This window comes from Palaemon carinicauda, chromosome 8 (assembly GCF_036898095.1).
Source record: "Palaemon carinicauda isolate YSFRI2023 chromosome 8, ASM3689809v2, whole genome shotgun sequence".
In the NCBI taxonomy this organism is placed as follows: Eukaryota; Metazoa; Arthropoda; class Malacostraca; order Decapoda; family Palaemonidae; genus Palaemon; species Palaemon carinicauda.
Genome location: NC_090732.1, coordinates 49,107,016 through 49,120,087, shown reverse-complemented (window position 1 = coordinate 49,120,087; position 13,072 = coordinate 49,107,016). Strand labels below are relative to the sequence as shown.

The 13,072-nt window shown below is 39.7% G+C and overlaps 1 long non-coding RNA gene across 2 annotated transcripts in view; it reads left to right on the top strand.

Moving 5' to 3' along the window:
- LOC137644884 (uncharacterized) overlaps positions 1-13,072 on the top strand; it is a 54,750-nt gene that overhangs the window by 40,221 nt on the left and 1,457 nt on the right. The window lies entirely within an intron of this gene.

Sequence of the window (13,072 nt, the reverse complement as noted above, 5' to 3'; positions counted from 1 at the left end):
CCCAGTGTCTGTTGCTCCAACTCTTGTGCCAGGGGTCCAGGGCCTGTTCCTACTCCCTCAGTGTCAGTGGTAGTGCCTCTGGACTTGTGTGTGTGCCCTCCCCTTTCCCATGTAAGAGTGTGCCCCATTGTTGTGGCTCCTGTTGTAGCAACCTGTGTGGTTTTTCCCTTGGAGGAGCGTCATAGATAATTGCTCAGTTGCCCCTCTACTTGTAGAGCCAGGAAAAGGAAGAAGTCCTCCTCCTCCTCCTCCTCCTCCTCCTCCTCCTCCTCCTCCTCCTCCTCCTCCTCCTCCTCCTCCTGATTCCCACTCTTCTTCTGAGACGATGAAGAGGGTGAAGAAATCCAGGAAGGCCAGCTGTTGTCAAAGGGATAGAGCTCCTTTTGACACCCCCTCTCTCTTGATAGACTATTAACAGAGTTTGTCCTTTATCACCCTGAGACCCAGAAAGAGTTAAGTGTACCGGCAAGAGGGCTACAGTTAGAAGTTAAATGGCCGAGTTCCAGTTGCGCTAGAATCATCTCCTAATTAAAGAACTCGGGTTTATATAGTTAGGAATGCTACAAATTACTTTTAGAATTTATTAGTTCAGGGTAAGGATAGTCTCAACAGTTCATATGGAGCTTTCTTTAAGGACTGCAACCCTTGGTCACATCCCAGGATGGATAATTCCCACAAGGGGGACAGGTCTGTTCCATACTTCTAATGAGCAGAGATAGTTCTTATGAGGAGGAAATATCCACTCCTCTCAGTCTTGGTACCTGGCTCAAGGCGGAATGATAACCTTTTACTTAAGAGACTGAGAGGTATTTTTCCATTTGCAGCAATTACAGATGGCCTACTTTGCTTGGTACACATCAGAGAAGGACTTCCTGAGGTATCCGGATATGTCTTGTGCTATCTCGCGTGAAAAGCCCCTCTTCTGAAAGAGGTTTTGGATAACTTCCACCCATGAAGTGATAGAGACTTCCCTGGGTTGTGGAACCTCTGCAGGTGGGGCTGACGAAGCAGGTTACCTAAAGGTGAAAGCACTCTCCGATTGTCGACTAGTAGAAGCAGAAGGTCCGGGTACCTAGAAGCAGAAGGTCCGGGTACCATTCTGCTTGAGGTCCTTTTGGAGCTAGTAGTCTACTTTCGATCTTGGAATGATAACACTTTATCACCCTTCGAAGAGGCAAAACAGGCGGGAAAGCATAGATGTTGAGGCTATTCCAGGGGTGCTTGAACAAGTTCTCAAGCACTGCTGCTGAGTCTGGCACTAGTGAGGAATTGTTCTCCTTCTGGTCTTCAGCAGCTGAATCTCATCTTAATTTGTTGGACAGGAACTTAGTCTATTAAATTTCTTATTCCTGATTATTATTATTATTATTATTATTATTACTAGCCAAGCTACAACCCTAGTTGGAAAAGCAAGATGCTATAAGCCCAAGGGCTCCAACAGGGAAAAATAGCCCAGTGAGGAAAGGAAAAAAGGAAATAAATAAATGATGAGAATAAATTAACAATATATCATTCTAAAAACAGTAACAGCGTCAAAACAGATATGTCCTATATAAACTATTAACGTCAAAAACATATGTCATATATAAACAATAAAAAGACTCATGTCAGCCTGGTCAACATAAAATCGTTTGCTCCAACTTTGAACTTTTTAAAATCTACTGATTCAACTACCCGATTAGGAAGATCATTCCATAACTTGGTAACAGCTGGAATAAAACTTCTAGAATACTGTGTAGTATTGAGCCTCATGATGGAGAAGGCCTGGCCATTAGAATTAACTGCCTGCCTAGTATTACGAACAGGATAGAATTGTCCAGGGAGATCTGAATGTAAAGGATGGTCAGAGTCATGAAAACTCTTATGCAACATGCATAATGAACTAATTGAACGACGGTGCCAAAGATTAATATCTAGCTCAGGATTAAGAAATTTAATAGACCGTAAGTTTCTGTCCAACAAATTAAGATGAGAATCAACAGCTGAACACCAGACAGGAGAGCAATACTCAAAACAAGGTAGAATGAAAGAATTAAAACACTTCTTGAGAATAGATTGATCACTGAAAATCTTGTAAGACTTTCTCAATAAGCCAATTTTTTGTGCAATTGAAGAAGACAGACCTAATGTGTTTCTCAAAAGTAAATTTGCTGTCGAGAATCACACCTAAAATTTTAAGTGTCTTACAAATTTTAAGAAACATTATCAATACTGAGATCTGGATGTTGAGGAGCCACCGTCCTTGACCTACTTACAATCATATTTTGAGTTTTGTTAGGATTCAACTTCATACCCCATAATTTGATCTAGATAATCTCTGGCACCATTGTTTAGTTAGTTTGTTATGCATGTTGTATAAGATTTTTCATATTTCTAACCAACAAATCTTCCTGGACAGTACCATTCTGTTCTTAATACTATGTTTGCAGTTAATTCTATTAGTCATCCCTTGTCCACCATGAGGCTCAATACTACACAGTATTCTAGAAGTTTTATGCCAGTTGTGACCAAGTTGTGGAATGATTTTCCTAATTAGGTAGTAAAAAGTTCAAACTTTCGGTGAATGTTTTTATGTTAATAGGCTCATAATTCTCAATAGTTTATTTTGGAATGATCTCTTTCAATGTTTCTGTTCTTAAAATACATCATCTTAATTGTTCGTTATGTCTCTTCTAGTTTGTTTTATTTCATTATTTCCATTCGGCACTGGGCTATCATTCCCTGTTTGAGCTCTTAGGCTTGTAGCATCTTGCTTTTCCAACTAAGATTGTAGCTTAGCTAGTAATAATTATAACACAGTAATAATAAACTAGAAGTCTCTTACTGAGACTTATGGCCAACTTGTGGGAGATCCATTACTCTTCTGGTTTCCAGTCCCTCTAGTCCTTTTATACAAAAAACAGCTGGCTGAAGAAGTCCGGAGACTCGTTTCGGCCTTCTGTAGAGCACCCTTTAGCAGCCTAGTCTGCATCCCCAACTGAAAGGCGAGGCGCCTCTCTGTCTCTCCCTGGTCGATAGAATGACCACATCATCGCAGCTAAAATGAGGGGAGGGGTAGAGCTAGTGAACATGAGTTGGTATCTGAATCGAATCACGTCCACTGCTCTGCCCAGTAAAATTGTCACCACCTTTATTATTCTGACAGGCATCCCCCCACTGGAAGTGGCTCAGCCTCCATTGGGGAATTTTCAGCCATATCGTGATTGAGGACCTTGCCTACCTTTTTATTATTATTATTACTACTACTACTACTACTACTACTACTACTACTACTACTACTACTACTACTACTTGCTAAGCTACAACCCTAGTTGGAAAAGCAGGATGCTATAAGCCCAGGTGCCCCAACAGGGAAAATAGCTTAGTGAGGAAAAGAAACTAGGAAAAATGAAATATTTTAAGAACAGCAACCACATCTAAATAAATATTCCAATATAAACTATAAAATCTTTAACAAAACAAGAGAGAGAAATTAGATAGAATAGCATGCCCAAGTGTACCCTCAAGCAAGAGAGGTCTAATCCAAGACAGTGGAAGACCATGGTACAGAGGCTATAGCATTACCCATGACAAGAGAACAATGGTTTGGTTTTGGAGTGTCAATCTCCTAGAAAAGCAGCTTACCATAGCTAAAGAGTCTCTTCTACACTTACCAAGAGGAATGTAGCCTCTGAACATCCAGGATTCTATTTCTTACCCCTTCCTTGGCAAAATGGCTGACCAGAATAAGAGGGCTTTCAAGACTCCCATGGTGTGGTTCTTAGTTTTTAACCTCAGAGTCCCAGCTGCGCTTTAATCAATTCTCATATTAAAGGACGAAGATTAGTATTCATGTAGGAACAACTGAATTTTTAGGCTAAGCTTCCCTCTTCAACCATCCCTCTCAGCGCTGAGCCAAAAGGTAAAAAGTTAGGCTAATCCAGCTGGTGGGGGGATCGGGGCTCCTCGCTCTCACTACATTAAGTGATTTAACGTCTACACATCTCGCCTTGAAAATATATTCCCTACTTAAAGGACTCAGGTTTGTATACCTAGGAAAAATACAAATTGTTTTTATAAATTTTGATGTTAGCCACAAGCACTGCCTTTTAGCCCATTCCCTATCGTAAATTTGCAGTCTTAATGAGGTTTTATTTTAGGTATAAAAATATATTCTACGTATCTTATGTAGTGTGTTTTGAAAGAATTGGCCTTCACTCCTGTTGGAAAGTTAAGTGTTAAGCTTGTAAATCAGTCTGGCAGGGCAAAGTAAAGTCTGGTGTCGGTTTCCAAGTCATTTTTAATTGGTAGCCACACACAACTGTTACTCCTACCACTGCTCCGCCCTCCTCCGCTCCTAATAACAAACCCCAAAGCAAATGAACTGCGCGAAGGAAGCGTAGTGAGTCCTTCGAACACATATTAGTGAGTTAAAACTCCCTCTCTTTTTTCAAGAAAAGGAAAAAAAAAAGGCTTTCAAAATCACAAAACAGCAAAACATTGAATGGATTACTAACACTTAAAACATACATCCCAAAACAATTTTTTTTTTTTTCTTCTTTTTTTTTTTGTCATCACATCAGCCAATTGTGCTTTTGAATCTACCCAAAAAATCCTCAACTCTCCATTCTGAACTATTTCTTTGGGAATAGAAGTATCAATTCTTAATCTCTTTTCAGAAACATTTTTGACTGATTACACATTGTCAAAGTGAACTGTTATCTACATAGAGCTCCACTGCAATTTCCTTTCATCATCATACAATATTTGAGACAACATATTCACAGTTTTCACTTGCTTGCATCTCATCTTCAGCAGGAATATCTTTACTGTGAGGTACCACTTTCTAGCAACATCATTAAGGCCATAGATACATTTGTCCAATTCCCATAATACATTCTTATCACACCTTGCTTCAACAGGGGGAACAAGATAGACTTCACGCTCAAATATTTCACTCTAGATATGTACCCTTAATGTCAATTGAACTCGGTACCCACTTTTTGAAGACAAAATTGCGAGAAAAGACCTCAACACTTCTTTGCTGACAGTTGGAGAATCTGACTGAAATTCCTCTTTTTCCTCAAAACCTCTGGCAACTAGCCGTGCTTTAGCTTTCTTTTTTACTTCAGTGTTTTTCTTCTTTGTTACCACCCACCTAACTGACAGTGCTTTCTGACCCGTGTTAGGAAAGGTCTCATATACCCCAAAACACTTCCAACTTTTCACTTATTATTTTGCTCTTTTAGGTTTGTGACTTACTGTATTTTTACAAGTCATTAGTACTTCATTGGCTTCCTGCACTTTATCGTCTTCCATTACTAGTACCCACTTTTCTACATCCCTGTTCCAGTCAAGGGTAGATATACTGTATGTCCATCTTAGTGTTCAATATTCCTCCAGCTGCTGTATTTTCCTATAGACTTTCCAGCTCTACTATTTATAGTTACTGTCTGCCATTCATCGGACGCTTTTGGAAGGAATCTAACTCTCTGTCCAACTTTTGAAACACTTGTGACTGTTACACTTTCCTTGGATGTGGCCTCTTTTTGTTTTATTCCTTTGCGTGACCAATACTTTCATCTTCTACAGGAATTTCCACTGTATTTACAACTGCTTCTATCTCTCTCTTATTGCTTTTAACCTTTCTCTCCTTTTTGCCCTAGCACCGTAATATGTCAAAGCTATATGATATCTCCCAAACAGGAGTTTCCTGTGCTCTTATGATATTAAAGCCATATTTCAAAATCACTGATTACCATCTTTACCAATAACCCTGGCTGGTCCTCTCCATTCCTTTTGCTCTTCTCTCTTGAAATAGACTTGATCACTACTTCAAAGGATTTTACCGGTGGTTATTACTTTGTCTTAGTACTACATTAAGATGTTTAGCAACTATTTCACTTGATATAGTACTTTCCAGTGAAGGGAATTCATCACTCGGGGAACATGTCAACTTAAGGTCATGTCCGTACACAAGTTGATGTGGGCTGACACCCACTACCATTTGAAGACAATTTTTAGCATTAACTGCCCCCTGCTAAAGCCCCTTTTAAGGACAAATCTGGTTGCTCTGCCATAATTTTGGTCACCATCTCGTCTATAACTGCATGATTACGCTCACACAAGCCATTACTGAAAGGAGAAAATGCTGCTGTATGCATCACTTCAGTGTTCATGTTCTCACATATTTCCAGGAATGTGTTGTTAGCAAGCTCCCCACCATTATCACACAAACTTCACAGGTGCTCCCAAACCAGTTCCCAACCAAGTTTCAATGATTTTCTCAACTACCTCCTTAGGATCTTTCCTTTTTGTCACATATGACCTTGAGAACCTTGTTGCCATGTCCACCATGTATACATACATATACCAAGGCACTTCCCCCAATTTTGGGGGGTAGCCAACATCAACAAATGAAACAAAAAAGGGGACCTTTCCTCTCTACGTTCCTCCCAGCCTGACAAGGGACTCAACCGAGTTCGGCTGGTACTGCTAGGGTGACACAGCCCACCCTCCCCCGTTATCCACCACAGATGAAGCTTCATAACGCTGAATCCCCTACTGCTGCTACCTCCGCGGTCATCTAAGGCACCGGAGGAAGTAGCAGGGCCTACCGGAACTGCGTCACAATCTCTCGCCATTCATTCCTATTTCTAGCACGCGCTCTTGCCTCTCTCACATCTATCCCCCTATCACCCAGAGCTTTCTTTACTCCGTCCAACCACCCAAACCTTGGCCTTCCTCTTGTACTTCTCCCATCAACTCTTGCATTCATCACCTTCTTTAGCAGACAGCCATTTTCCATTCTCTCAACATGGCCAAACCACCTCAACACATTCATATCCACTCTAGCTGCTAACTCATTTCTTACACCCGTTCTCACCCTCACTACTTCGTTCCGAACCCTATCTACTCAAGATACACCAGCCATACTCCTTAGACACTTCATCTCAAACACATTCAATTTGTCTCTCCGTCACTTTCATTCCCCACAACTCCGATCCATACATCACAGTTGGTACAATCACTTTCTCGTACAGAACTCTCTCTACATTCATGCCCAACCCTCTATTATTTGCTACTCCCTTAACTGCCCCCAACACTTTGCATCCTTCATTCACTCTGACGTACATCTCCTTCCACTCCACCATTTGCTGCAACAACAGACCCCAAGTATTTAAACTGATCCACCTCCTTAAGCAACTCTCCATTCAACATGACATTCAACCTCGCACCACCTTCCCTTCTCATACATCTCATAACCTTACTCATACCCACATTAGCTCTCAACTTCCTTCTCTCACACACCCTTCCAAATTCTGTCACTAATCGGCCAAGCTTCTCTTCCGCGTCTGCAACCAGTACAGTATCATCCGCAAACAACAACTGATTTACCTCCCATTCATGGTCATTCTCGTCTACCAGTTTTAATCCTCGTCCCAGCACTTGAGCATTCACCTCTCTCACCACTCCATCAACATACAAGTTAAACAACCACAGTGACATCACACATCCCTGTCTCAGCCCCACTCTCACCGGAAACCAATCGCTCACTTCATTTCCTATCCTAACACATGCTTTACTACCTTTGTAGAAACTTTTCACTGCTTGCAACAACCTTCCACCAACATCATATAACCTCATCACATTCCACATTGCTTTCCTATTAACTCTATCATACACTTTCTCCAGATTCATTAACGCAACATACACCTCCTTACCTTTTGCTAAATATTTCTCGCATATCTGCCTAACTGTAAAAATCTGATTCATACAACCCCTACCTCTTCTAAAACCACCCTGTACTTCTAAGATTGCATTCTCTGTTTTATCCTTAATCCTATTAATCAGTACTCTACCATACACTTTTCCAACTACACTCAACAAATACCCCTTGAATTACAACACTCACGCACATCTCCCTTACCCTTATATATTGGTACAATACATGCGCAAACCCAATCTACTGGTACCATTGACAACACAAAACACACATTAAACAATCTCACCAACTATTCAAGTACAGTCACACCCCCTTCCTTCAACATCTCAGCTCTCTCACAATCCATACCAGATGCTTTTCCTACTCTCGTTTCATCTAGTGCTCTCCTCACTTCCTCTCTTGTAATCTCTCTCTCATTCTCATCTCCCATCACTGGCACCTCAACACCTGCAACAGCAATTATATCTGCCTCCCTATTTTCCTCAACATTCAGTAAACTTTCAAAACATTCCGCCCACCTTTTCCTTGCCGCCTCTCCTTTTAGCAACCTTCCATTTCCATCTTTCACTGTCTCTTCAATTTTTGAGCCAGCCTTTCTTACTCTCTTCACTTCTTTCCAAAACTACTACTTATTCTCTTCGTATGAACGACCCAATCCCTGACCCCACTTCAGGTCAGCCGCCCTCTGCCTCACTTACTTTCCTATACTCCATCAAGTCTATTACCACAACTTCATTGAAGTCCTTTGCCATATTCACACTAAAAATGGGTCGTGATGGTGTTTTCTTATATTTCATGCCTGTCTCACAGCTGTTTGAGACTTCAACATACGTGTAACACTCCTCGTCCTCAATACCTGCATCTTTCAACAGCTGAATCAGTCTTACATGTAGGATGACTAAATTGTTGGTGCAGTTTTCTATCTTGCATTTCTTTTCTTTGCCATAATTGCCCAAGGTTAGCAATATTTCTTCTGTTTTCTTCCAAGCTTCTCATCCCTTAGTGGCAAGCAATAGTGTCATGAGGAAGTACACCTTAATTTCACTTTTTGTCCATGTATTAAAGCAGTACCATTTTCCAAATCCAACCTCATTTGTGCTCTCTTCATGGGTGTCTTACTGAATAAAAGGGGAATAGAGCAATTCACTACATCAGTTGTTACACTTTCTATGTCACATTATGTTCACTGGAAGTTTAACCTTTTTCAATTTATACACATCACCATCACCAAATCTAAATGTTATTTCACTTTCTTCCTCTTCTATTCTCAGTTTCTCCTCTCCTGACAATACTGTATCTGTGTGTTAGCCTACATTTTCATCCAGTCAACACCACACCCGGAAGAACTACAGGCTGGCCAGGATGGCATAATTAACAGATTCTGTCATTAACAGACATCACTTTTCTCTCCACAACAGCATATGATAGTACCTCTTTAGGTGGATTTTCACTAGCACTGAGGACATACACTTTTTTTTGTACATGCAGGAGACAGATATAAAGCATTTTCTTACATTGCCAAATCTATCAACATAGTTTCCTTGTTAGTTTTTCTCGCTATTTACCACAGTTCCTCTTCTTCTGCCTCCTCTGAATCCTCCACATCCTCTTGACCGTGTAACTTCTTCCACCTCTGTGCTAAATACTGGCTCAGACTTCCCCACTACTGTAGGTGCCACCTGGCACTATTTCCTGACACTCCCAAAGACGGCATTTCGTGACTCCCAAAAAATTCTTTTGCTTGTTGCACGGAGTCAAACATCTTATCCAGCTCACTGAAAGACACTGCTCTCAACACTATTTGTTTGTCTTTCACCTCTAGCCCAGCATCGTCCAATAACTTGAATACCAAAATGCACTTTAGTATAATCACTTTGTACTTATCCAAAACAGCACTTCTCTTTTCACTTATCCAAAACAGCACTTCTCTTTTCACTTATCCAAAACAGCACTTCTCTTTTCACTTATCCAAAACAGCACTTCTCTTTTCACTTATCTAAAACAGCACTTCTCTTTTCACTAACTCCAGAACGTACTCCTCTGTAGTGTCCACCTTCCCCTTCTTGTATGTGTCAAATCTGGTCCATGCCTCAAATACAGCTGACATCTCGTCCTTTTTGTACCACTTGTCCAAGTTTGAAGCAAAACTTCACCACGTCATAGTTCGGCTATGTCCACCTCTTGAAAAACTTTTGCGTCTCGCCTCGCTTTCTTTTTGAAATGACACAGAAAGTGTCCCAGCTTGTTTCTTCTTCTCAACGTTGGTGACATGCTGCCATGCCGCCTTGCCCTCAACTATTTGTCTCCAACAATTATAAATCATGTCTCCTCCGAAGACCAGCACTCAGGCCCAATCGCAGTCACTGCTTTTGATCATCTTTTCTTTGCCTTCTTTCTTCTTGATTTTCTTCAATATCCTTCCACCTGCCACTAACCACACTCGACTACCACATTGTTAAGCTTGTAAATCCGTATGATAGGGCAAAGTAAAGTCTAGTGTCTGTTTCTAAGACATGTTTAATTGGTAGCCGCACAAAGCTGTTAGTCCTGCTGCTCCTCTCCTTCGCCTCCAATAAAAAAACCCCAAACAAATGAACTGCGTGAAACATAGTGTCTTTCAAACACACATTGAAGTGAGTTAACAGTTAGTATTTATAGAGATACAAGCCAACTTGGTAAGATTTTAGAATAGTGCAGTAAATATTTTGATAAAATAATACTGGTACAAGGTGTAATTTATGGTGTTTTGAACTTTATGACAATAACTGGCACAAATCCATTTTTTTTGTTATGGTGGGTCAACTATCTCAACTAAAAAACAGAGATTCCAGTAGTTATCGTAATCAATAACATTCAAAACACCCTAAAATACCTCGTGTACCAGTGTTATTTTCTTAATTACAATTATTGTCCTACTGCATTCTATATCAATAACATCAAAGACGCAAGAAAAACAACACAAAAGCTACCCAATTTTAATTTAATTGGGGCTTTGCCCTCAAACCCCTATCGTTTCTTTAAAACAATAATCGTATCTTTAACTTGAATCGCTGAAACACAGCAATAAACAGATCATACATTGATTTCAGGTTCAAAACATTCTATATTTAGAATAGTCCAGACTTTACTTTTAACCCTTTTTTTTATTAGGTTTAAAAATAGATATCTATGATCAGTGGACACTAACACAAAAAGGGATTTTGACAAAGGAAAAATCTATTTCTTGGCTCGACCTGTGTCGCTCCGTGAAATTCTCCTCTAGCGCTCCTCTAGCACCATTTTCTAAGGCATAGTTATTGCTGAATATACCAGAGAAAAAAGAGATGCATGGAATGCCAGGAATAAACCTAGCTTGCTCACTCTTTGAGTGTCGGTATAGAAAACTGGGGCGTGATTGAACCACGACCATAGATCCCTCACCAATTAGACCTCTCCTTCATCAACATCCCCCTACATCTCCCCACCCCTTATCTTCATTGCAACAAAACTTGTTTTAGGTAGTGGAACACTTGTGTGATAAAATTCAGCCAACTATCATGAGTAGTTGCTATGGGTGATTTATTACTTTTCATATTTTATGGTGCAATTTAATTATTAAATGACTTATTTTCCTATGCTCTGCCATGGCTTGCTTTGCTCTCAATTTAATATTAGCTCCTTGCTCCTGTGTTCTGGCAAGCCAAGTGGGTGAGTATTTTGGAGCTACTGTATTTTAATTGTCAAATTAATCCCTTAGTTCAATTGGTCTGTGCTTTACCTTGGCTCATTTCATAACAACATTGTACAGTTAACTTCATACAAATCATCGATACATACACTTAGCAAAGGTGGGAATAGGCGTTTAGTAGGTGTAAGTTTTAGCTTTGTATGAACGTTAGACTTTGCTTCCATTTCTCATTCTAAGACTAAATATATTAAACATACCCTAATTTATCATTATTCCCATGATAAATGGAATAGGGAATTATTACATTGTATATCCCAATAGTGAAAATACATATAGCCAAGAGGTTACGAGTGTAAAATGTTGGGACTTTTTAGATTGCGTTTGAACAAGTAACTAGAGACGACAGAAGCATCACCTATCAGTAGTTTTATGAAATGTGAGGAGCTTCTTATGGAAAGTGTCAAGATGAAGACTATAAGAGCAAACCAAATTTTTTACTCAAATCTATAGCTACTGTAAAGTACATTAATAGAAGCCACCAACAATAGGATATGGGATTCAAAATTGTGTATATGAAGAGTTCTTTTTGATTCTGTGAGTTCCAATGACTTAACTAATATTGCATCATTCTATGTGAAGACTGACCTCTTTAAAGGACCACAATGATGGTGGACCCAAGAGTGATATTGGGATTTTGGTTGGGGTAAAACACAAGGAAAATAACGGAAGAATTCTAACCAAACCACACCTATTGTAACCTAACCAACTTGATTCATTGACCAGTGAATTTACATATCCTCTCTAAAAATGAGAATAGTGCAGTTACTTGCAAATTGTAGTGCTGTTGAAAAGAAGGAAATTAGAGGCATAGAAAATTTCTTATGAAATTAATGCCACTAAGCCAGCCGTAGTCTTCATTCAAACATGCATAAAAGACGGTCTCCAATCGAAATATATAAATATAATGTTGATGTTTATAAATCATCAGATTATGGAGAGGAATTAAAGAAATTGGAGTGTATAGCTTCAACAATTCTTAAGACTGAATCAGAGTGAATTTGAAATATCTCTTATAGAATATTAGTTTTTAAATAGATGGATACTCAAACTGTAGATAACTGCAAAACCCTGACAATAGTCCTCTTAAGTTTTCAGAATACATCTAAAAAGTAATTCAGACTTGTTTTGCCCAAAATGTTACCACATAGCAGAAGGTGCAATCATAATATTAAGGTCATCTATCCATCATAACCAGAATAAAGAGCATGTCCTGGAGGGCGAGCGTGGTAGGTGTCGGTGGGGTAGTCCAACTGTGTTCTCTAGGGCCTGTCACGGCCCTCCCCATTGATGAAGGGATTATCTAAATGGAAGACAGCCTGTGAATAGTGGTTTTCACAAGCCCTTGTTGTATACACGACACCCACAAGGTGATCGTGCGAGGGTAGTAACCTCTGCATTCCATGGTTTTATCTTTCTCTAGTATATTTGGAAGATTTATATTAGAAAAGTGTAAAGAAGGACCCTTTTCACCGGGCGTCACAGGCCTCTTCCCAGAAATAGATTTTTCCTTCGTCAAAATCCCTTTATTTTTGAAGGCTCTCTTAGCCATCAACCAGTTTATTTACTAATTAGTTTTGTTTTCTTGAATAGCTGCTATAGCTCTCCAATTTCTACTTGAATGTCAACAAGTTTCTTGGGTA